This window comes from Ambystoma mexicanum, chromosome 7p, assembly GCF_040938575.1.
Source record: "Ambystoma mexicanum isolate Mex_15411 chromosome 7p, UKY_AmexF1_1, whole genome shotgun sequence".
Taxonomy (NCBI): Eukaryota; Metazoa; Chordata; class Amphibia; order Caudata; family Ambystomatidae; genus Ambystoma; species Ambystoma mexicanum.
The window spans coordinates 110120332-110145610 of record NC_090939.1 but is presented as its reverse complement, the minus strand read 5'-3'; the positions used below and the strand labels follow the sequence as shown (position 1 = coordinate 110145610).

The 25279-nt window shown below is 50.0% G+C and overlaps 1 long non-coding RNA gene across 1 annotated transcript in view; it reads right to left on the bottom strand.

Annotated features, from left to right (window-relative positions):
- LOC138526513 (uncharacterized) overlaps positions 1–20040 on the bottom strand; it is a 53471-nt gene extending 33431 nt beyond the window's left edge. Inside the window, exon 1 of the long non-coding RNA XR_011283597.1 lies at positions 19818–20040. This is a non-coding gene — a long non-coding RNA (uncharacterized lncRNA). The remainder of the gene's footprint in view (positions 1–19817) is intronic.
- Positions 20041–25279: the final 5239 nt, after the last annotated feature.

The window sequence follows — 25279 nt, the reverse complement described above, 5'->3', positions numbered from 1 at the left end:
GCTCAGGTGGATGCAATATTCAATGAATGCAGTACAGAAAATACTCAATATGATTTCAACCAAACAATGTAATCACTTTTCTCTGGCAATCTACTCCCCCCCTCTTTATGCAATGCAAGGGAATGGGAGGAAAGCACGCAGTTCTCAAAAATGCAATCAATGTAATCAGTTCACCCCAGCAAGCTTAGACAACAGAAAACAGATAGGAGTTTTGAAAACACAGGCCCAAATGCTTTTATATGTGTTAGCAATGGATGAGAAATATGCTGGAAATGCTGTTAATTCCCTTTCAGAGGTTCAGGGTGAGTGGTATCTAGTTAATATTAGTCCAGGCTCACACTAGCAATGATGCAGGGATAGTTAGCAGGTTAAACGAATTTCTGGCAAATGGAAAGCAAACAGCAGCAGTTTTTACATGTGAAGAAATTGCAAATCGTGGTAAAATTCGCGGATGCGTGTTCCGCGATTGCGGTAAAACTATAAGGGGTAGGAATGCGGTTCTTGGTGCGATTCAAAGCTACGATTCTAAGCTATCAGAGGAAAGTTACTGCAAGTCTCTAGCCCAAACGGTCGCGGAGATATGAGCGATTTAATAAAGGTCGTTTTTGGGTTTGCAAATTTCAAAAGCTCAAAATGACAAGTGCAGCTTGCAACTAGCAAATCACAGGTGACAGCTTTACAAGTGACAGGTGACAGTTAGGAGACAGTTCTACTTAGATTAAAATAGGATTGAATTATATTATTTTAACTAAGAGATTGGTTCTGCACAGTTTTCTAGGTACTCACACTATATTCTTGAGTGAAATGGGCCTCGCCATGGATCTGGTCAGGGTTTTAAACTGGACTCTGGTCTGGTCTGGTCTGGCCTCTGCACTTCACAGTGATCTGGGTCAGCTCTCTCTGCTGGTCTGGGTCTCTCTGGGTACAGCACTGCTTTCTCTCTGGTCCTCTTAGTTCTGGATAGATTGAAGTCTCTAGTTTGGCTTTCTGGAGGTTGATGGAGGTAAGTATGGATTTTTCCGGCAGAGCGTCCCGCTGCAGATGGATTTGGAAATCCCTATCTGTCCTGTCTGTCTGCTTTTATGTGTTTAGAATGTGGGTGTGTTCTAGCATCACTGACCCTACCTCTCTCTCAGCTTCTAATTGGTCAAACTTCCATTTATCATTTGATTGGGGAATGAACTGTGAGTCAGAGTGATGTCATTTTACAGCCTGCAGAAAGTCCACTCCTCCTGTCAACTTACACACAAATCTAGATTTGAAACAAATACATATTTGCAGAGGTACATATTGTTTTAAAATCATATGCACCCATCATGCATTACAGGAGGTATACCCTGTTCAAACTCTGCTCTTCCTGGGAGCTTGCATTCAGAAATGGCACATATTTCACTTTTTAACTGATTTTGCAATTTCTGACATTGACCCAACCTTACATACATGTGTGCAGGGAGTAGGGACATTAACTGATGAAGTTTCAGATTTTTAACATGCATACATTTAGAGTAATATCCACTTTTCCGCTGACACCCCCCTGAACATGCCACCGGGTCGAAAAACCTCTTAAAATGTGGGCAGAAAAATCACAAGAATTATGGTATCATTTATAAAATTTTCACATGTCCGCTCTATGAGTTATTCATCTTTTTAAAGTTATGTTCTGGCTCCAAAGGGGTGTGGTTTCCCAGGTCACATGGTATAGAAACCAGTCTTTCCAGTTTCTGCCAAGCCAGCTTGCTCTCACAGGCAGTGCCCCTCCCAGCTCTTGCCAAGAGGAAGCTACATTTTACGACTGCGGTAATAAAAACCTTTGCCTGAGTGAAGAGGGCTTTGTTCACTCTCCTGCAGAGCACAGATAATTCAATTATCAGATAGATGGCATATCCTTCGTGTGGGCAGCAAAAGGAAGGTTGGCCTGGGAACACAGTGGTGACTCAAATTTCACTCCTGATGGGGGTAGTTGCCAGGCAGAATTCAGTTCCTTAAGCCAGACTTTCAGCTACTGTCATGTTATTTGTTGCTTTTTAAATTAACTTGCAATTTTACACATGCAGCTAGAATACTGATTCTAAGTGCAAAACTATGACATTTAAACAATTGCAACCTATGTGACACTCAAAAGTAGGTCACTCAGTCAATTTAAACATTTAGATTTTTTTTTAGTGTCTTTCAATCCAGTGCAACTTAAACTGCTGAAATCCACAGCGCAGCCAGTCTTGTTATAAACCTTGTCTTATGATCTTCATTTCCCAGATTTTGTAGGCACACAAAACTCCATTCTGCCAAATGTCTGCTGGTGTTCAGTAAATATTTTGCACATATTGCAATGTTTGAAAATAGGCATTTTGACTTGCCTTCAGAGAAACACAGGGTGGTTTTAAAACGCCGGCTTTTGGATAGTGGTGAGTACTGGTACTGCACCCATTTTTGGGATTTAAGAAATGAATTCCCCACAATTCTAGGTTGCATTTGGCAATCAGCATTGCCATTCCCAATGGTTTCAGACTACTGTGTGGGTAGTCCAATGGTGGTTTTAGGCAGTTTCCTTCTGTGCCCGTAACATCGGCAAAAATGAGTGGCAGCCTATTCTTCATGCATTTCCCTGTGCATTTTCTGGGAAGCTCTGGCCATCATGATGTTTTCCATGTCAGTACTGCACAGTTTTGAGGTAGGGCTAGGATGCATGGGTAAATACATCCCACAAGCCCCCCTCTTGCGATGGCCATTCGGTTTCACTGATGGGACTCGCAAGATCTGGGATGTTTCCTCATCTTCTTCCAATAGATGGCACAGTTCAGCATCTTTTCCTCCATCCGGTACTGATCGATCGGTTCTCCTCGCCAGTCCTGATGGGAGTATTGGGCGGTCCACTGGGCCCATTGGATCTTCGTTCCCGGTCTCCGGATCATCCTCCTTGGCCAGTCTCAAGGTCTTCTTTCTCCTAGGACGACAAAGGAAGAGCGGCAATACCTACTCATAGACGTTTTTCCACCACTGTTGAGATGGTGGGACAGCATATGCATTTCATCATGACGAAACATTACATTCTTACTTTGATAAAAAAAAAACAGTATAACTAAGAGACAGTTTCATGCAAATCACAATATTTTAGAAACTAGATGTGGTATGTTTTATGATTGGAACTGAATTAGTCTGATACAGTACCCGCTAGGATTCCAGAGGGTTCCTCCAGTTGTTGCAGAGTGTGCCTGGGATGGCAACATTTCAACTGGTTTATGTGGACCCACTTGTCTTCCCCCTCTGCCAAAGGACCTTTGGGGATGTGGATTTTGTAGGCCACAGGGGAGATTTTGTCTATGATCTCGAATGGTCCCTTCCATGTAGGCAAAAATTTGCGCTGCTTGGCCTGGTTCCTTTGGAAGTTGTATAGATAGACCCGGTCTCCCACCTGATATTCCTTCCTGGAAGTTTTCAGGTCATAATGGGTCTTCATGCTATCAGCTGATCTTTCTAGATTCCGCTGAGCGTAAGCAAAAGCATGTTGAAGGTGTTTCCTTAAATTCTCCACATACTCATGAGTAGTGGAGGCATTTATTAGTGTCTGCTCTTGGGTCCTGTAGAGCAAATGCTGAGGAAGCACCATCTTGCGCCCAGTCATCAACTCAAATGGTGACATTTTGGTTGCAGATGAAGGGGTAGATCTGATGGCCATTAGGACCAGAGGTAATCGGATATCCCAACTTGGCCCAGAATCTGCCACAAACTTCTTTAATATGCTCACAATTGTCCGGTTATATCTCTCTACTGCCCCAGAAGAAGCTGGTCTATAAGCAATATGCAGCTTTCTCTTGACCCCCAGTATCTCCCACATCTTTGTCATTACTTCACTGGTGAAGTGGCTACCTCTGTCTGACTCAATCCTTTGAGGTAGACCAAAACGGGAAAAGATGTGGTTAATCATCAAGGCAGCTGCAGTTTCTGCCTTGCAATTTGGGGCTGGGAGACATTCCACCCACTTGGTAAACAAGCATGTCACAGTCAACATGTACTTATTCCCCCTAGCCGAGCGAATCACAGGGCCTACAAAGTCGATTTGTAAATCTGACCATGGCAGTGTCATTCCCCTCTTTTGTAAAGGCGCCCGGTGTGTGAGGGATGTCGGCTGAAATTGTGCACACACAAGACAACCCTTCAAATATTGGTTGAGGTCCTGGCCCATGTGTGGCCAGTATGCAACCTCTCTTAAGATTTCCAATGTTGTGTGAAACCCCCTATGACCGGCGGTGGACGCATCATGGGCGTGACTTAACATCAGGCTTCGGAATGAGGTAGGAACCACCCACTGATCGTGGCCAGCTTTGGATTTCCTTACCAGCAAACCGTCTTGGATTCGGAACATTTTTGGACATTTCATCAACACTCTTAGGTCCTCTTTCCCAATGTAATCGGTATCCGTCAGGGGAAAGTTCTCAGGGTCCTCAAGGTGCTGGTAAAATTTACCAATAATTGGATCCCCCTTCTGAGCGGTGATCAAATCAGCATCAGGGGTCTCCTTACTCCATTGTGCAATTGAAAGGTCATTGTGAGCATTTGTCTGGGACCTAGTGATAGCAGTGACCTGGATTTCCCCCAACAGGGACTCAATCTCAATTAGATCCCCTTGGATGGCCCCGGTTTTGGCCAGCTGATCAGCTAAGTCATTTCCAGTTTTGTCTGGTCCCTCTACTTTGGAATGACCCTTGATCTTCTTCCAATAGATGGTCATCTCATTCGAGGTGACCAGATCATCAATGTTTTGGATCAACTTCCCATGTTTCAAGGGTTTGTTGTTAGCACATAACATGCCTCTGGTTTTCCAATTAACCAGGTGCTCCACAAACCCGTTCCGTACATAATCCGAATCTGTGATTATGACCAGTTCGTGGAGTTGATGCTGGACAGCAGTGAGGATGGCCTGATGCACAGCCATCAATTCTGCCACCTGACTACTTCGGGGACCAATTTTGTATCCGGCGGAGGGTTCTGGGGACTCATTCACCCATGCATTCCCTACGCCGGCCACTAGTTCTTTCTCCCCGTTGTTGTCAACATGGTAAGAGCATCCATCCACATACACAGTGGGCATTCCCTCACACTTGTCCTCTTCAAAGACTTTGTGTGGGGAATTAAGGTATGCCTCCGTGTTGTCCTTGATTTTTAGACTTTCGTCCTCGAGACAGTTTTCTCTGGCACAATCATGCAAGTCAGCCAGACCTTGCGCGAGGGGACTCTTCTTGTTTTGGCCATATCTGACCTCCACAGGAAAGCCTTGCATTGACAGAATCCAGGAAGTAATTCGGGAATTACTCACATTTCCGGCCCGGATTCTGTCACTTTGGAGATATTGCAGAGGCTGGTGTGGAGTCTCCACTATGATGTGTTCCCCCTGGATAAACGGGCGGTAATTCTTCAATGCCCACACCGTTGCCAGGAGTGCCTTCTCACAATCGTTGAATTTTTCCTCCACAGAGGATAAAGTTTTGCTCGCATAGGAGATTACTTTATTGACCTTGTCATGCTTTTGGTATAATACTGCCGTCAAGCACGTATCAGAGAACCCCGTCTCCAGGAAGAACTCCTTGTTTCTGACAGGGTAAGCTAGGCAAGGCGCTTGTGAGAGGCTTCTTTTGAGTTGTTTTACCGCCTCGGCTTGTTCTGGACCCCATTCCCACTTGACCCCCCCCTTCAGGAGATGAATCAGGGGTCTGGTGATCTCTGCGTAGCCCTCAATGAACTTTCTGCTGTAATTAGTCAGTCCAAGGAGGCTCCTTAGTTCCCGCAGAGTTGTGGGGTCTTTCAGTTTCTGAAGTGCTTCCACTTTCTTTTCCTGGGGACAAAGACCCTGAGGAGTAATCTCATGCCCCAAGAAGTTAACACGGGTTTTACACCACTGTGCTTTCTGAAAGGAAAGTTTTGCTCCGGCGGCCCTCAACTGTGTTAGAACATAACGGATCTCCGCTATGTGTTCCTCAACAGTTGAGCTTTTGATGAGGACATCATCTACATAAGCCAGGTTACCCCTTGCACCCAAGTCGGGCATGGCCTTGTGTAGAAAAATGTTGAATTCATTGCTGGAGTTGAGGTATCCGAAGGGAGTCCGGGTCCATGTGTACTGCTGGCCCCCAAAGGTAAAAGCCAGCTTGTATTGGTCCTCCCTACTGACAGGCACAGTCCAGTATCCATTGGTCAGGTCTATTGCAGTGAATACCTGTGACCCCTGGATCTGGGCCAGCCCTTGGTCAATGTAGGGCAGAGGCCATCGGGAAGTATGGACCCGTTTGTTGAGCTCCCTGAGGTCGGCACAGAGTCTCCACTGGCCGTTTGGCTTCAATATTCCCAGCACCGGATTATTGAAGGTGCTGTGGACTGGACGGATTATTCCCCGGGACTCAAGGTTCTTAATTATTTCAGTAAGGGACTCCATTGATGCGAGAGGCAAGCGATATTGCTTCACAAACACAGGAGTCATGCCAGGGTCCGTGGGGATTGTTGTTGTGTGGATGTCAGTGCGACCACAGTCATATGAGTCTACCGCAAAGAGATCTTGGAAATCCAAGAAAACTTGTTTCAACTTTTGCTTTTGTTCCAGAGTCACACAGGCATCAGCTAGGTTGACTCTCTCTTCCACCATCTGCCTGAAGCCTGGAAAGACTTCTGGTTTGGCTATTTCAGCGGCCTCCTCCAGCTGGGTGGAGAAGTCCCTGGTCAGAGTGCTGATTTGGACCGGAGGCTTCAGGTGGGAAAGGCAGCCCTCATGGACCTGGAAAATCACCTCATCCCTCCTGAAGTCACAAGTCACATCTTCCTTACCATAGGGGCAGGAAGTGTACACCAGGAAGTTCCCCCCATGCCGGGTAAAGATCCTGTCTGGTGTTGTATTGTCATCACTGTCACTGTCAAAACAGTCCTTGGGGATTGGTCCTAACAGTTCATTTACTAAGTCGATGGAAAAATGTCGGTCATCAACCGCCATTCCAATAATGGTGCCTGCGGCTAGAGTAATACTCTTTAAGTCGCTGTTATCCACCTCTATTGGAATGGTGTCATGTTCTATGTTGACTAATGGTGTTGGGTTTACCCCCAACCCTTGCTGTTGGAGAGAAGCATTTAGATGTATGTAAGCATCAGGGTTTTTCAACTCTTGTCCCCTTTTAACTTTCACTTCCAGGGAGAATTGTCGGGTCCTTTCTGGGATGGTGACTTCCTCTTTAATCTGAATTTCAACTGCATAAGGTAGTAATTGAGCTGACCTAAATGCTTTTTCTGGATCATCAAAGCCCATGGGATTATCCGCTAATCGGGACCAAGCTTTGAAGTTTATTAGGTCCAAACTAATGGCAAAGCGATTGAGAATGTCACTGCCTAAGTAAAAGGCGGCAGGGACGTCTCGCACGACCCAACAATTGTGGACTATGCTCTTGTTGCCAATGGAGATTTTGAGCATACACCTGCTTGGCAGGAGATGTTTGGAATTAGGTGCTTCCAGGTCCATTTCCCATTTGTCTATCAGTTTGAAGGTGGGAATGGCTGGATCTTTTGGGAGTTGGCGAAACATGGCTTCGCTGATGAAGCTCTTACCGTTGTTCACACACACTCGAGCGAGAACAGAGTCCTTCCCATCATTTAACTGAACAGGGATGAACAACTGCTCTCCAATTTGCTGAATATCAGCCAGGCTCTGAGCTGATTTCACATCTTTCTGGACTATAGGAGTGGGAGTTTCTGATTGTGGATTGGTATAGAATTTCAAAGTGTTTCCTTCCAGCGTGGAATACCACTTTAGACTGGAAGGAAGGTTGATTTTCAGAAATAGAGAGGACCCCCCATCACCAGTCTGTTGTCCTACTGCTATGACTGTCACGTCTGGAATTTGGTTGTTCTGGAAGTGAAATTCTACTTGGTCAGATTTTTGTTCAACCATGTGGCATGTGCCGTTTAAACTAACATGGTTGACACTCTGTTTTAATTTTATTGGTCGGCTAGTCTGGGTCCAGAGGACCTTGTTTACACAATCTATTAGGGGTGACAACCTTCTCAGGAGGTCATTCCCTAGTAAACAAGGGGTGCCCTCCGGGGTCACAACTATGACCGGGTGTTTCAACTTGTGTCGCCCGATCTTAATGTCCAAGTCTGCAGTCCCCTCAACGGGAATTTCCTTCCCGTCAAAGTTCTGCAGTTGTCCAGGAAGAGAGGTGAGAGGAATTTGGTAATTCTCTCCCCTTCCTGCATTCAGTTCGTCAAAGGCCCTTCTGGACAGAAGGGTAGCTTGAGATCCAGTGTCCACCAGTGCCGAGATTGTACCCTGCCCCTGTACTTGTACCGGGGCATAATATCTTCCCTCCTTCTCCTCAAGGGGGCACAGATAATGTACATTTTTGGACAACTGGTGGGCTAACTTTCTGGTTTTGGACATCGCGAGAGAAGAATTTTGGGCAGAATTCTGTGGAGAGCCTTGGGAATCTGAAAGAAAAAGTTGGCAACTGGAGATCAGAGCCATTGTGGGTTCCCCTGGTTCCGGTTCTGGGCCGCCCCCCCCTTTTTGGAGGCAGTCACCAGGATGGGTTTGAACCAGGGGGTTTTCTTGCTGTTGGTTCTGGGATGAGATGGTGGGCGGCGGTAGCTCAGTCTCCACATCTCCCCAGTCTGGATTTGCATCCCTAGGGACCCATTTTTCTTTGGGAGGAGTTCCCCCCTCTCTGAAGGAGAAGATCCTTTTCCCAGGATCCTCTGAGGATCCCTCTCCCTCAAATTGGAAGATCTGTACCTCCTCCTCAAACTGAGTCTGTTTGGGTCTTTTGTTTCTCCTACCCCCCCTCTGCTCCTTAGGAGGCAGACTTTCAGGGGCAAGAGATTTTGTTTCCGGTTCCTGGGTTTCCAGGGGCTGTTTACAAGTGAGGAAGGAAGCTTCCTCCAAGGCTTTACACCCCCCTTCCCCTTGTGCCTCCCCCCTGGGAACCGGTGAGTTATCGGGGTGCTGCCCCCGTCATTGTTCTGGAGCACCAGGTCCAGAGTTGGGTGCGTTCTGCGCCGGCATGCTGATCTGAGGGTTCTGCTGCGCCCTCAGTAGATGACCCATATCCCGCGCCATGTTTTGAACCTGGCGCTCTAACTGGGAAACCCGCTCAGGCTGATACGGGGCCCTGTTTTCTCCCCTGGGCTGATCCCGGGAAGGGTAGCTATCCCTTCTTTGGTAGTACCCCTGGTTGGGAAGATTTGGGTACCCCTCCACCCTTGGCCTCCCCTCTCCCGGATTCAGTGGTCTGGGCTCAGGGAATTGGGGAAAGAAGGATGGATGGTTTTGGGGCTGAAAGTCGGGAGGATATCTGGGGAAAAAGTTCTGCCCAGGGTTTGGTAATTTTCTGCCCTCCTGTGGGAAGTTTGGAGGGAAGTTCCCTGGGTTAGGTGCTTGGCTGGATCCCCCGCCTTGGGCTGGAGGAGTCCACACATAACCCAGGATGGGTCTGTTTCCCTTGTAACGGGGACTTACATAATCAGGAGAGCGAGGGACCCCATTTGTGGGGCTGCCTCCCTGGCTCCCTGTCTGTGACTGGCCCGAGGACCTTCTGGGCCTAGCATTATTAGGTGCAGGTAGGTTTTTAGGCCCCCCCATCTCCAAATCTAAAACGGGGGTGACCTTTACCTCTGCCACCTTGGCAGCAGCAGGGGTGGTGTTGGCTTTGGGGTTTTTCTGGGCATTACTTTTGCTATCTATCGGTTTCTGCACCTCATAGATCCGGGTAGCCTGTTCAATGACCCAGTCTAAAGATCTTTTCTTGTGAAAATCCCTCACGAGCTGGGTCATGATATATTTGGGCAAGGCATGGAAAAACGTATTTATAAATTCCCTGCTATCCGTGCGCACCCTTCTTGTGGTCTGTGCAAAAGCACGCTTTAACTCCTGCACAAATTCTTGTGGGGCCTGATCCTCCCCACATTGCAAATTGTAGGCTGCCTTGCGAGCCTCTTGAGGATTTCTGTGAACAGAAAAATGTTTCAGGATGGCCGCCTTATATGTGGACCATCTTAAATGATTTTGGTCCTCCAGCCCCGCAAAGAAACTGGAGTATTCCGGGGAGAAGGTCCACTTTACATATTGAATACAGCTTTGGCTGTCCTTCATATGGAAAGTCTCCATCATTTGCTCAAACAACTCTAAGTGCTCCCAAACAGAATACTTAGCGTTCTTATGGTAAGGCGTGATGACGCTCCTGATCGCCTTAATCTGCTTTAAAGGGTCCTTAAGCAAGGCCCTTTTTGCCTTATTGGCCTTTTTGGTTCGGGTAACCCTTGTCCATTCTTCCTCGGACTCAGAGGCACTGCTCCCAGAGGTTCCCGTCTGTTCTTCCAGGTTTTCCCGGATTCTGCGAGCCTGGGAATGGCTGGCAGAATGTGGGGACCTGGTCTCCTGCGTCCTGCGCAGTTCAGAGGGGTCTTCAGATTCCTCCTTGCTGCCAGGATTTGATGGGTACCCCCTCCACTGACCTAACTGGGCAGAGGTTTTCAGGATGCCCTTAATGGGCCTACTCTCCTGGGGTTCCCCATTGAACTGTACTGTACTTGGGTGCCCATACCCGGATGCCCACCCCTCCATTCCTGAGTGGTTCTGGCCTATGAGCCCCATACTCTTAGCTGGATAGTAATCTGCCATCCCTGTGGCCCTGTGCTCATGTGCGCCAGGGAACATGGGGGTGGCAGAGTCCAGGGACTGAGAGGTATGAGGGCCTCTGGTACTAGGGCTCCTGAGGTTATGCTCCGGAGTTTCCCTTTCCCAGCGAACCTCATCTCTATCCACCCCTGCTCCCTGTTGCAATGCAAGAGCCTGCATTTGTGCCTTCAGTTCTTCAGTTAAGGCCTTACTGGACTCTATCAGTCTCTCCTGCATCGCTACCTGTTGTTGGAGCCTATCATTGTGTTCACAGAGGGCCTCGTTTTCCCTCTGTGCTTCCTGGTTGGTCCTGGAGAACTGGGACAGTCTTTGCTGCAGGAGGGTTACCTCCTGAGCTGTGTCCCTATTGGCCTGCTCCTTTCTTGCTAGAGCATCCTCCACCCTCCTGGTGTGCTCTAACAAGTTCTGGTGTTCTTTTTGGAGATCACCCAGTCCCTGGTGGGCCAGGTGATTTTCTTCCATTTTTCTTTTTAAATGGCAGACTTCCTGGCCTAAGGCGTCTCTTTCCTGACTAAGAGCCTGCATTTGTGCCGCCAGGTCGTCCCTTTGCCGTTGAAGGGCACCAGCTTTTTGGCGCTCCTCATCAAACTCTGCCTGGGTATCCAGGTCTTTCAAGATCAGCTTGTTGCTCTCTACCTTCACTCTATCTAGATGACTTTGCAGGGTGGCTACCTGCTCCGTGCATGCCCTGTTAAAGTCTAATTGTTGCTCCAGCTTTTTCTGGCTCTGCAGTAAGGAGTCCAAACTGTCTTGGTGCTCCTTCTGCAGGGCCAGAAATCTGGTATCCTGTTCTGACTTTTCCTTTTGCAGCACATCCATATCCTCCCTCATTTTAGTGATGTACAGTCTGCTGTCATTTTCTGACTCCTGGCTCCTCTGCAGCCTCTGCTCAGAAGAGACCAGGTCAGATTGGACCTTCTGTAATGCCAGCAGTTGCCTACTCGCCAGATCTTGGCCTTCAGCACATTTGTCCTGCACGGCTCCCATATGTAAATATAAATACGCCGCTACCCTGGCAATCTTATTGTGTTCATCTTTGGCTTTAGGAGCCATATATAGTTCACTCAGGGCCACATGTAAGGGACCCTGATCTCTATATATATCTGACCCTGTTTCAGTGACCTGTTGTGTGATGGCCTGCAACCACGCATCCTGGCCCTGTTCGGTCCATTCACCTCTCACAAATAGCTTATGCAAGAGGTGCTCTCTGGCTATTTTCATGTCTACTAAGGTCGTCATTCTAGAGGTTGGTCTCTGTCCTGACTTACAGAAGTTTGTATTTTATTTTTGCAGAACAGAACTTTTCTTGGAGTGTCCCTTTTGAGGAATGCTTCACAGCGTAATGCAGCGTGGTGATCCGACCGGATGTATGTATCCCGTCAGTTAGCACACTGTATTAAGCTGCACAAGTGGTAAATCTAACCCAACGTCTCGGCTCGAGCCCCCAATTTGTAAGAGGATTCAATTCAACACTACAGCTAAGTCAACGCCTAGTCTATAATACTGAATGAAAACCCTTATTGATATATCTTTAGGTCCAGTTCATGCGTTCTGGATGACTACCCCTATATAACACCCCTCTCTTGGAATCCCCCTGACCCCACTGAGCCAAGAAGTAGTTCTGTTTTGCAAGTTTAAAAGGTTTATTTGATAATTTAAAATAGATATATCACACTTTATAATAAATTAATACTTGAATAGCACACTTAATCTGATATGATAAAGATTAACAATGGAGAATCTGGCACTAGCACACTTCTTTATAATCACTAATGAGTTGACAGGAAATGGATAAGATAGCACACAGGTGAATAGGAACAAAAGAAGAAGGTGGTACAGAATGCTTTATGTAAGCTCAGGTGGATGCAATATTCAATGAATGCAGTACAGAAAATACTCAATATGATTTCAACCAAACAATGTAATCACTTTTCTCTGGCAATCTACTCCCCCCCTCTTTATGCAATGCAAGGGAATGGGAGGAAAGCACGCAGTTCTCAAAAATGCAATCAATGTAATCAGTTCACCCCAGCAAGCTTAGACAACAGAAAACAGATAGGAGTTTTGAAAACACAGGCCCAAATGCTTTTATATGTGTTAGCAATGGATGAGAAATATGCTGGAAATGCTGTTAATTCCCTTTCAGAGGTTCAGGGTGAGTGGTATCTAGTTAATATTAGTCCAGGCTCACACTAGCAATGATGCAGGGATAGTTAGCAGGTTAAACGAATTTCTGGCAAATGGAAAGCAAACAGCAGCGGTTCTTGGTGCGATTCAAAGCTACGATTCTAAGCTATCAGAGGAAAGTTACTGCAAGTCTCTAGCCCAAACGGTCGCGGAGATATGAGCGATTTAATAAAGGTCGTTTTTGGGTTTGCAAATTTCAAAAGCTCAAAATGACAAGTGCAGCTTGCAACTAGCAAATCATAGGTGACAGCTTTACAAGTGACAGGTGACAGTTAGGAGACAGTTCTACTTAGATTAAAATAGGATTGAATTATATTATTTTAACTAAGAGATTGGTTCTGCACAGTTTTCTAGGTACTCACACTATATTCTTGAGTGAAATGGGCCTCGCCATGGATCTGGTCAGGGTTTTAAACTGGACTCTGGTCTGGTCTGGCCTCTGCACTTCACAGTGATCTGGGTCAGCTCTCTCTGCTGGTCTGGGTCTCTCTGGGTACAGCACTGCTTTCTCTCTGGTCCTCTTAGTTCTGGATAGATTGAAGTCTCTAGTTTGGCTTTCTGGAGGTTGATGGAGGTAAGTATGGATTTTTCCGGCAGAGCGTCCCGCTGCAGATGGATTTGGAAATCCCTATCTGTCCTGTCTGTCTGCTTTTATGTGTTTAGAATGTGGGTGTGTTCTAGCATCACTGACCCTACCTCTCTCTCAGCTTCTAATTGGTCAAACTTCCATTTATCATTTGATTGGGGAATGAACTGTGAGTCAGAGTGATGTCATTTTACAGCCTGCAGAAAGTCCACTCCTCCTGTCAACTTACACACAAATCTAGATTTGAAACAAATACATATTTGCAGAGGTACATATTGTTTTAAAATCATATGCACCCATCATGCATTACAGGAGGTATACCCTGTTCAAACTCTGCTCTTCCTGGGAGCTTGCATTCAGAAACGGCACATATTTCACTTTTTAACTGATTTTGCAATTTCTGACATTGACCCAACTTTACATACATGTGTGCAGGGAGTAGGGACATTAACTGATGAAGTTTCAGATTTTTAACATGCATACATTTAGAGTAATATCCACTTTTCCGCTGACACCCCCCTGAACATGCCACCGGGTCGAAAAACCTCTTAAAATGTGGGCAGAAAAATCACAAGAATTATGGTATCATTTATAAAATTTTCACATGTCCGCTCTATGAGTTATTCATCTTTTTAAAGTTATGTTCTGGCTCCAAAGGGGTGTGGTTTCCCAGGTCACATGGTATAGAAACCAGTCTTTCCAGTTTCTGCCAAGCCAGCTTGCTCTCACAGGCAGTGCCCCTCCCAGCTCTTGCCAAGAGGAAGCTACATTTTACGACTGCGGTAATAAAAACCTTTGCCTGAGTGAAGAGGGCTTTGTTCACTCTCCTGCAGAGCACAGATAATTCAATTATCAGATAGATGGCATATCCTTCGTGTGGGCAGCAAAAGGAAGGTTGGCCTGGGAACACAGTGGTGACTCAAATTTCACTCCTGATGGGGGTAGTTGCCAGGCAGAATTCAGTTCCTTAAGCCAGACTTTCAGCTACTGTCATGTTATTTGTTGCTTTTTAAATTAACTTGCAATTTTACACATGCAGCTAGAATACTGATTCTAAGTGCAAAACTATGACATTTAAACAATTGCAACCTATGTGACACTCAAAAGTAGGTCACTCAGTCAATTTAAACATTTAGATTTTTTTTTAGTGTCTTTCAATCCAGTGCAACTTAAACTGCTGAAATCCACAGCGCAGCCAGTCTTGTTATAAACCTTGTCTTATGATCTTCATTTCCCAGATTTTGTAGGCACACAAAACTCCATTCTGCCAAATGTCTGCTGGTGTTCAGTAAATATTTTGCACATATTGCAATGTTTGAAAATAGGCATTTTGACTTGCCTTCAGAGAAACACAGGGTGGTTTTAAAACGCCGGCTTTTGGATAGTGGTGAGTACTGGTACTGCACCCATTTTTGGGATTTAAGAAATGAATTCCCCACAATTCTAGGTTGCATTTGGCAATCAGCATTGCCATTCCCAATGGTTTCAGACTACTGTGTGGGTAGTCCAATGGTGGTTTTAGGCAGTTTCCTTCTGTGCCCGTAACATCGGCAAAAATGAGTGGCAGCCTATTCTTCATGCATTTCCCTGTGCATTTTCTGGGAAGCTCTAGCCATCATGATGTTTTCCATGTCAGTACTGCACAGTTTTGAGGTAGGGCTAGGATGCATGGGTAAATACATCCCACAAGACATGGGTGGGGGCCTGGTGGAGGCTGCCCCTGCACTGCTGGGGGGTGGGGGTGGTGGGAGACATGAGTGGGGGCCTGGTGGAGGATGCCCATGGTGGCAGGGGGGTGGGGGTGCAGGGGGACATGAGTGGGGGCCTGCTGGAGGCTGCCCCTGCACTGCTGGGGTGTGGGGGTGGTGGGAGACATGAGTGGGGGCCTGGTGGAGTCTGCCCATGGTGGCAGGGGGGTGGGGGTGGTGGGAGACATGAGTGGGGGCCTGGTGGAGGCTGCCCCTGCACTGCTGGGGGGTGGGGGTGGTGGGAGACATGAGTGGGGGCCTGGTGGAGGGTGACCCTGGATGCTGGGGGGTGGGGGTGGTGGTAGACATGAGTGGGGGCCTGGTGGAGGCTGCCCCTGCACTGCTGGGGGGTGGGGGTGGTGGGAGACATGAGTGGGGGCCTGGTGGAGGGTGACCCTGGATGCTGGGGGGTGGGGGTGGTGGGAGACATGAGTGGGGGCCTGGTGGAGGGTGACCCTGGATGCTGGGGGGTGGGGGTGCAGGGGGACATGAGTGGGGGCCTGGTGGAGGCTGCCCCTGCACTGCTGGGGGGTGGGGGTGGTGGGAGACATGAGTGGGGGCCTGGTGGAGGCTGCCCCTGCACTGCTGGGGGGTTGGGGTGGTGGGAGACATGAGTGGGGGCCTGGTGGAGGCTGCCCCTGCACTGCTGGGGGGTGGGGGTGGTGGGAGACATGGGTGGGGGCCTGGTGGAGGCTGCCCCTGCACTGCTGGGGGGTGGGGGTGGTGGGAGACATGAGTGGGGGCCTGGTGGAGGATGCCCATGGTGGCAGGGGGGTGGGGGTGCAGGGGGACATGAGTGGGGGCCTGCTGGAGGCTGCCCCTGCACTGCTGGGGTGTGGGGGTGGTGGGAGACATGAGTGGGGGCCTGGTGGAGTCTGCCCATGGTGGCAGGGGGGTGGGGGTGGTGGGTGACATGAGTGGGGGCGTGGTGGAGGATGCCTATGGTGGCAGGGGGGTGGGGTGGTGGTAGACATGCATTGTTGATCAGTAGTGCAAGGTGACATGTGGGTTGGCTGGGGGGCATGCCCATGGTGGATGGGCTGCCTGCGGGACATGAGCATGGGTGCAGGGTAGTCCCCCGTGGTGTGGGCTGCCTGCAGGGTCCGTGGAGGTTGTGGAGCGTACACCTGGGAGGGCCCACACGGCCAATTCACGTGTGGTACTCCCCAGAACCCCTGAAATACACGTACCCTGCTGAAATCGCGTGTGGAACTTCCCGCGCACCCCTGAAATACACATACCTTGCTCGCACTGGGCCAATCGCGTGTGGAACTTCCCGCGCACCCCTGAAATACACATACCTTGCTCGCACTGGGCCAATCGCGATTGGAACTTCCTGCGCACCCCTGAAATACACGTACCCTGCTGAAATCGCGTGTGGAACTTCCCGCGCACCACTGAAATACACGTACCCTGCTCGCACTGGGCCAATCGCGTGTGGAACTTCCTGCGCATCCCTGAAATACACGTACCCTGCTCGCACTGGGCCAATCGCGTGTGGAACTTCCCGCGCACCCCTGAAATACACGTACCCTGCTGAAATCGCGTGTGGAACTTCCCGCGCACCCCTGAAATACACGTACCCTGCTGAAATCGCGTGTGGAAATTCCCACGCACCCCTGAAATACACGTACCCTGCTCGCACTGGGCCAATCGCGTGTGGAACTTCCCGCGCACCCCTGAAATACACGTACCCTGCTCGCACTGGCCCAATCGCGTGTGGAACTTCCCGCGCACCCCTAAAATACATGTACCCTGCTCGCACTGGGCCAATCGCGTGTGGAACTTCCTGCGCACCCCTGAAATACACGTACCCTGCTGAAATCGCGTGTGGAACTTCCCGCGCACCCCTGAAATACACGTAACCTGCTGAAATTGCGTGTGGAAATTCCCGCGCACCCCTGAAATACACGTACCCTGCTCGCACTGGGCCAATCGCGTGTGGAACTTCCCGCGCACCCCTGAAATACACGTACCCTGCTCGCACTGGGCCAATCGCGTGTGGAACTTCCCGCGCACCCCTGAAATACACGTACCCTGCTGAAATCGCGTGTGGAACTTCCCGCGCACCCCTGAAATACACGTACCTTGCTGAAATCGCGTGTGGAAATTCCGGTATACACGCACACGTATTTTTTGTCAGCGGGTGTCCGTGTTTGTGGGTACCCCTTTGCACGTCATTTGTCCTGGAGGGCCACAGTATAGGACATTCATCATGGCAGTATATAGGTGCTATTTGTTGGCGCAACTTTTGGCGCACCTTTCTTACAGCCGCAGAGACGCTACCGCCTGCTTTCTTGTGGCGGTCGTGTTTGTACCTGTGCGCTGGTTTGAGCGTGCGCTTTTTTGCCCTATTCTATTCCATGAATACGTGTTGTAGGCGAGCGTGTGGGCGTTCCGCGCACTTGTGCCCTGTACTTCCCCCGTGACACCCACGTTTTGGCAAGTTGTTCCCCATTCCGAGTGTTACGCCCGTGTTCCGCCTACTTTTGTTGCGTGTGCCGCGCTATGTGCGAATTTCGCTCTGGCCTGTGCGATTTTCGCTGTGACCTGGCGCACGCTGTTAGATGGCCTGTGCGCCAACGTGCGCCGCGCTCTTTTTTATCGCACATCCGCTGGTTTTCTCGCGCACGGACTTCCATGAATCGATGTGCGCTGCTTTTCGTGCGATTTTCGCACTTGCACTGCGATTTTCGCTATTCCACTGCGATTCGCACGTTTTTGCCCACTTGCGCCGCGCTAATTATTCCATGAATCGGCCTCTAAATGCATATTATACATAGGCACAACTTTGCAAGAAAATGACCACGGGAAAACATTACCTGGATAGTCTCAGGCTGTGGTGGCTAGTGAATGTTTTGTTTGGGCTATTAGGTGACTGTGTAGCGCCACCTAGAATCCAAAACTATTGCATTAGAGTACAGATAGGGATAAGTGGCGTATGAGGGAACACCAAGCTTGTAGGTGTTGTTTGGTTGTGTGCCCACCCATTGACTCCCCATGGACATGTTAATCCCTATGGCCATTCCCACCCAGTTCCTGCCCCTTTCACCCAAAACACCTCTTCATGGGAACTCCTTGAGCTCGCCTTACTCAAGCGTGGCCATCAAACTTGGCACTCAAAATGCCTGCCAGCGTTTTTTCAAAGTAGTCTTCTGAGAATTAAGAGCTCAATTGGTGTTGCAACCGTGCGAGTGGTGTACTAAAATGTCTTAACCAGGTATGCCTTCAGCCACTCTATTTAAAAGCACTATGTATGTCCTACACTGAAGTCATGTTAAAAACAAACATTGGCAAAGCCAACAGTTGTGCCTTGTGTAGAAGTAGTAGGCATTTTCCAGGCACTGCTATTACAATGCCAGGTACTGGCACCATTGTGCACCTGCTACCATCAATGGGCAGTCAATAAACGAAGGCAGTGCCTGGCAAGTACATTACCAATTAAAAACACAAAAAGCTCAAACTGTTGGCATTGCCAATGCTTGTTTAAGTCAAGATGCGTAAATGTTTGCCTTTAATATGCCGGACTGATCAAGCGTAGCGAGGGACCCTGAACCAAACCATTTCGGCAACAGGAGAGTTCTCCCCAGAGAACATTTTGAAAGCATTGGGTCAAAATGGTGCATTTTCTAGCACACATTTGGTGAAAATTGGGTACAAAAACCATAAAATTTGCAATCGGTTTTGTATGGAGTACTTGAAACAATCCAATCTATGCAAATCACCAACAGTGTACAGGAGTGTTTCCCCAAAAATGTTATATCGCCTTTTCCCACAATATGCGCAAGCATAAAGAACCTTTTCATGCTGGTTGTGCCCATACATATTCACACAGACTGCACCAATAGATGCCATAATTACCATATAAGAACTTACTCCTGTTGGCTTTTGTCAGTAGAAAATTCCATGCCAGAGTAAGAGAGTACATCCAAACTGGCTGCACCAAAATCACCTGTCTAACAACATCATAATATTCATCATGTTTGCTTTACCCTTGACACCTAGTCAAAAGGACCAAGCCACATAATGAAGTATAGATAGACTGGCTGAACCCAATCATGTCAGTCTGTCATAATAAATGTTTGCTTTACCCTTGATGCCCAATAGAAAATACTAAGCCATCATAAGAAAGGATAGCTCGACTGGCTGCAACAAAATATGCCAGTCTAGCTAGGTATTAGCATGCATCATGTTTCTGTTACCCTTCATGCCGAATAAAAGAAATAGCATGCCACCGTAAGAAAGAATAGCTTGACTGGCTGCACCCACGTATGCCAGTCTAGCTATATCATTGCACTCATGTTTGCTTTACCCTTGTTGCCAGGTATTAATGTTATGCCGCCAGTAGCGTCCGAAATAAGAGGCACACTCCCCCATACACTCTGTGAAGGCACACACACATGTCCTCATTCACACAACATACACCGTCTTGTTCACCCAGGCATTCATACATTCACACAACATACTCTCAATCATTCACCCACTCATTCATACAGCAGTCATGCCCTCATACATAGAAACAAACATTCTCACACCGATGCATTCCCACACACACACTCACACAACCCTGCTTGCATGCTCGCATACATGCAAACACATTACACAAAATACACAACACATTCTCACTTACCTCATCCCTTCACCACGCCAACGCCATCCAGGACACGGCGGGAAGGCCCACCGCACACAGAGCGTGCTGTCTAAAGTAAGATGAGGGGACTCTCTCTTGCTAGCCAGTGTTCTCCTACACTAGTAGCAAAATGATGAGAGGCAGCCGGGATGACCTTCGTATGTTTCTCTGGCTTCTCATCATTATTGAAAACCAAAACAAAAAATGTAGCGGAGGAAGCGTCCCTGCTCAGAGGCATGCAGCAAATAATAGGACAGTGTTGCATGCCACTGAAGCGAGGGGGCGGTGCCTCCTGCCCATACACACAGGCCGCCACTTGTCTCAGGAGGATGCCGCAAATGTTGTCATGCTTCATTTGAATATGATCTAGTTCACTGGCAGCTGGCTGTCACAAAAAGCCCATCAGCTGACGCTAACTGGAAAGGGTACCTAAACGTTCACAAGCAAATTCACAACATGTTTTTAGCCTTCCATTACTTGCCATGGACTACAGCAAGGATTCTACAGAAACAAAAGCAGCGGAGTGGTCTCAACAGTGCAAAACAATGGGCCTCTTAAGACCATCCTTCTAAATAGAGAAGAAATGCAGCATTAGCTAGTGAGTCTCTCAAGGGAGCGGGTTCATACGTGAGAGACAGTTTTCCATGGGGGTGACGATTTCTCACCAGCACCTCATCTCCCAGCGCGATGTGTGGGGGTCTGAGGCCCCTCCTGATGTTTTCCATCTGTGTCCTGACCTGTCTGTCCTCTTCCACCTGCTCATTGTCGATGACGGCAGGGTCTCTGTCCCCCACCTCCGGTATGACATCTCTCGGGCACCGCTGGAAGAGTGCTTCTGCCGGAGCCACCCCCGTTGACGAGTGAGGGGTGGTTCGGTAACCTCGTAGGAAGACGTACAAAGCCCTCTGTAAACACTCCCCTTTTCCATGGGCAATTCTGAACACCTTGTTGAGAGTGCGCATCATGCGCTCGGCCTCCCCGTTGGCGCGGGGCCACAGTGGGGTGACCCGCCGGTGTTGAATGCCATAATCCTTCATGAGCTCGGCAAAGCTCTCACCCTGGAATGGGGCTCCGTTGTCAGAGCACAGCACAGAGGGGAGGCCATGAGTGGCAAAGATCTTCTCCAGCGCCACCACCACGTTCTCAAACGCCACTGAGTCTATGAACTCAACTTCCGGGTATCTTGACCACTCGTCGACCACCACCAGAAAATGCGTACCTCTGGATGTAGATCCCGAGTCAGCGTGCACCACTTCCCATGGTCGAGTCCCTCGGGGCATTGCTTCAATGGATGGTTCCTTCTGGGCCAGGGCCGCCGCCTGGCACCACACGCACGAGGCCACAAACGCCTCCACCTTCCGCTCCAGCTCAGGGAACCACACCTTTTGACGGAGGCGAGCTTTGGTCTTGGGGGCCCCTTGATGACCCTGGTGCGCCAGTGCGATGACCTGTGCCACTTTGGTCTGGGGCACCACGATTCGTTCCCCTCTCAGCAGTAGCCCCGACTCCGAGAATGTTAGTTCCTCTCTCACTCTCCACAATTGCTCGAGGGCGATCCGGGCCTCACATGTCCTTCGTTCCACAGCCTCCAGCACTGTCTTCCAGGCTCCTTTCTGCATGGCCTCCTTCAGGATGGCGAAGCATTCGTCGCCTCTCGACGCAGCCTCGAGTTCCTCCACCTGCATGGAGTTGGGTGTCGCAGTCTCCACGACCAGGCAGACGTGCTCGTCGGCTTCCTCCGCCGATGCCGACTCCTGCGAGTCGTTTCTGGGGTGTCGAGATAGGTAGTCTGCCGCATTGTTGGCACCAGGACGATAGATCAGCGACACTCCATACTCCAGCAGGGCGAGCATCCAGCGCTCAATCCTCACCGGCGGGCGAGATGACGAGCCCGCCATGATCGGCACCAGCGGCTTGTGGTCCGTGACTACGGTCACGGGCCGCCCCAGAATATAGAGGTGGAAGTGCCGACAGCCCCACAGCACCGCCAGGGCTTCCCTCTCGATTTGGGAGTATCGTTGCTCAGTGTCAGAAAGGGCCTTACTGGCGTAGGCTATTGGTCGGACCTCCTGGTCTTTCCCTACTTGCGTAAGCACCGCCCCAAGCCCATATGGGCTGGCGTCCACCACGATTTCCGTCTGTAGGCTCGGGTCGAAAAACGCCATGGTGTCATGCGCCGCTAAAGCCCCTCTGATATCGTCAAATGCCGCCTGTTCCAGAGGGCCCCACTGCCAGGTGGTATCCTTCTTGGTGAGCGACCTCAGTGGCTCAGAGCGGGATGCGAGATTCCTGATGAAACGGCCACAGTACGTGACCATCCCCAAAAAGCTCCTCACCTCCGCAACATTCTCAGGCGGGCGCGCCTCCCTAATGTCCCTCACTTTGCGGGGATCCGGGGACACCCCATCCGCCTTAAATACGAACCCAAAGAATTCGATCGTCGTCTTCAGGAATTCGCACTTGTCCTTGTGCAGGGTGAGACCCAGCAAGCGTAGCCGTTCAAAGGTCTTGGAGAGGCGTGACAGATGCTCCGTCTCCGATTTGGCATACACCAAGATATCATCGCTAATATTAAGGACGCCATCGAGATCCACCAGTGCACCCCTTATTATGTTTTGAAAAACCTCCGCTGCGGAGGACACCCCAAAGCTCAGTCTCTTGTATCGATAGAGACCCCGATGTGTGGTAAAGGTAGTAATGTAGCGGGACTCAGGGTGCAAAACCACCTGATGATAACCCGATCTCAAGTCGAGCTTGGAGAAGAATCTCGCACCCTGCAGTTCCGCAATAATGTCATCGATGGTGGGGGTGAGGTGTCGCTCCCTCTTTATTGCCTTATTGGGGAGCCGCATGTCCACACAGATTCTCACGGCATCTGGCTGCTTGGGTTTGCAAGCGATGACGATGGGTGACACCCAGGGGGTAGGGCCTTCAACCTTTTCAATTATGTCCAGCCCCACGAGGTTGTCAAGTTCGCGATCTACCAGATCCCTGAGATGGAAGGGAACCCGTCGGTGCTTCAGTGCCACTGGTTGTATAGATTCGTCGATATGGAGCCGGACCGGCTCACCCACCAGCTGTCCAATGCCCTCAAACAGGGATCCATGTTTGGCCAGGAGGACCTGGATGTCATCTAGGTACACTGAGTAGGCGAACGTGACGATACCCAGTGCCTCCGCCGCGGCACAGCAGAGCAGGGTGTTGTCGCTCACTGGTGTGACATAGAACCTAGCCCGTATGTGTGAGTCACCATACTGCACATCAGCCACGAACACACCGTCCAAAGGCAAAGGCCGGTCCCCGCCGAAGGCGAATATGCGTGCTTTCGGCGCAGCTAGCGCGGGCGGGGCCTGCATGGTCTTGTAATGCTGGCGGGCCATTACATTTACGGATGCGCCAGTGTCCACTAGCATCGGCACAGAGGCTCCATTAACCAGCACGTTGCACCTGGGCTGTCTTTTGGAGCGGGACTTGAGCACGCTCACACTGGACACGAAAAACACGTTCTCCTCGTCCTCTTCCTCCTCCTCCTCCTCCTGAGGGGCCCCTTCGTCACCTTGGTCCACCTGGGCAACGTTGGAGGTCCTCTGGGGCCGGAAGAAGCCGGCTCGAACTGGTCCCCTCGGCACAATCTTGGGGGTGGCAGACCTACACATTCTGGCGAAATGGTCAGGGCCTCCGCATCTGCCACACTTGACTCCCGTTGCAGGGCATTCCACGGGGTGCGGGAGATCGTACCCACACTTCGGGCACGAGGCATTCGACCCCTGCGCGCGCTGGCTCTGAGTGTTCATGGGGCGCCTTACCCCGCGGCCTCTTCCGACCGCGCAGACCTCTTCCATCTTGGCTGGGCGAGCACCCGCTTCCATCCTAGTTGCCCGCAGTTCCGAGACCTCGTGGCACCTGCCCAGTTCCAGGATGCGAGGGAGGGTGATGCCCGGCTCTCGCAGTATCTGGCGTCTCAGTTTCCCAGAGCTGCACCCCTGAATGAGTTGGTTCCGAATCATAACCTCAGGGTCGTTCCAGGCTGCCAATCGCCGCAGCCGCCCAAAGAACACATCCAGAGTCTCATCATCTTTTTGTCGAGCCGTTCCCATAAGAAAACGTTCATAGTCCGCATTGGCCATCGGCAGAAAATGAATGTGGAGTGCCTCCTTCGCCGCCGCAAACGATCCGTCCACCGGCTGCAGGGACATAAATACCTCATGCACCGCAGGACCAGCAGAGTATAGGAGAGTGGCCAGCTTGCCGTCGTCCGTTGTCTCCATTGTGGCCCTGAAATACATCTCCAGCCTATCCATCCACATCTTCCACCTCTGTCCCAGGCTAGATGGAGCACCCGAGATATCAAACTCAGGCATTGGCTGTAGGGACCCCGGTGGTTTCGGCGGAGGAGCAGGCGGAGGTACAGGAGCGACAGCAGCAGCAGCAGCAGCAGCAGCAGCAGCTTGATCCATGGTGGAAAGCGCACAGGCACCCCAAAGGATTGAGAAGAAAGGGGCCGCAACTCACCACCAGCCGTGATCTTCGTGGAGGTGTCACACCAGCCGGCATGCAGACAATGAGGTGTCCAAAAATTGAGTAGAGGAAGAGACCCCTAGTGTAACAGCAGGCTTTCCATGGAGTCTCCGTGCCTCTGCTCGGTAATAGTAGTGAAAATGTCAAAATTTCCTTTTGGAACTGACATGTGCTGTGTTCAGCGACCATCCGCCGCTGAAATTCCCAAAAATTGTGTCCGGATGGCTCACCGGCGCTTCGTTATGAAGCCGTGAGTCTCCGAGGCCTAATGATCAAAAAGGCCGCCGGCCGCGTGCGTCGCTTCCTTCTCTGCGGTCGGAGTTCGTCGGAGCGTTCACACGCGATCATCTGCGCTCCCGACGAAACTCCCCGCTTGTCCCAGGAAGCGATCCGGGCCTCGTCGCCACTGTTGGCAGTCTCCTGTGATCCGCCTCCGTGAGCCCCCCACCCCCGTGGTAGTGATACACGGAGACAGAGATGTTGTCGGTGTGGGCTCCCCGGTGATCTGTCGTCACCAGGAACCGCCCTGTTTATTTAACAGCGCACGCGACGGAGTATACGTCACTCCGTCGCGTGCGTACCCTTAAAGGGGCAACGCCACATGCACCAACTCAAGGCCCACTGCCATACATCACTATTCCTCAACTGCATATACCCATTTTGCATGAAATACAATACTCATAGGGCCTCATCACAACTCAGGCGGTAAGGGGTTTACGGCGCCGTAAACAGCGCCGACCCTTACCGCCTGAGTACGAGGTCCCTTAGCGCCATGGCGGATTTAACACCTGCTTTTAGCAGGTGTTAAAATCCATGGCGCTAAGGGACCATGGAGTTAATTACGCCACCGTAATTTACGGTGGCGTAATTAACGCCTTCCCCACTCCCATTATGCCCTATGGGGCAAAAATGGGAATGGGGAAGGGTAAATGGGGATTGGGGAC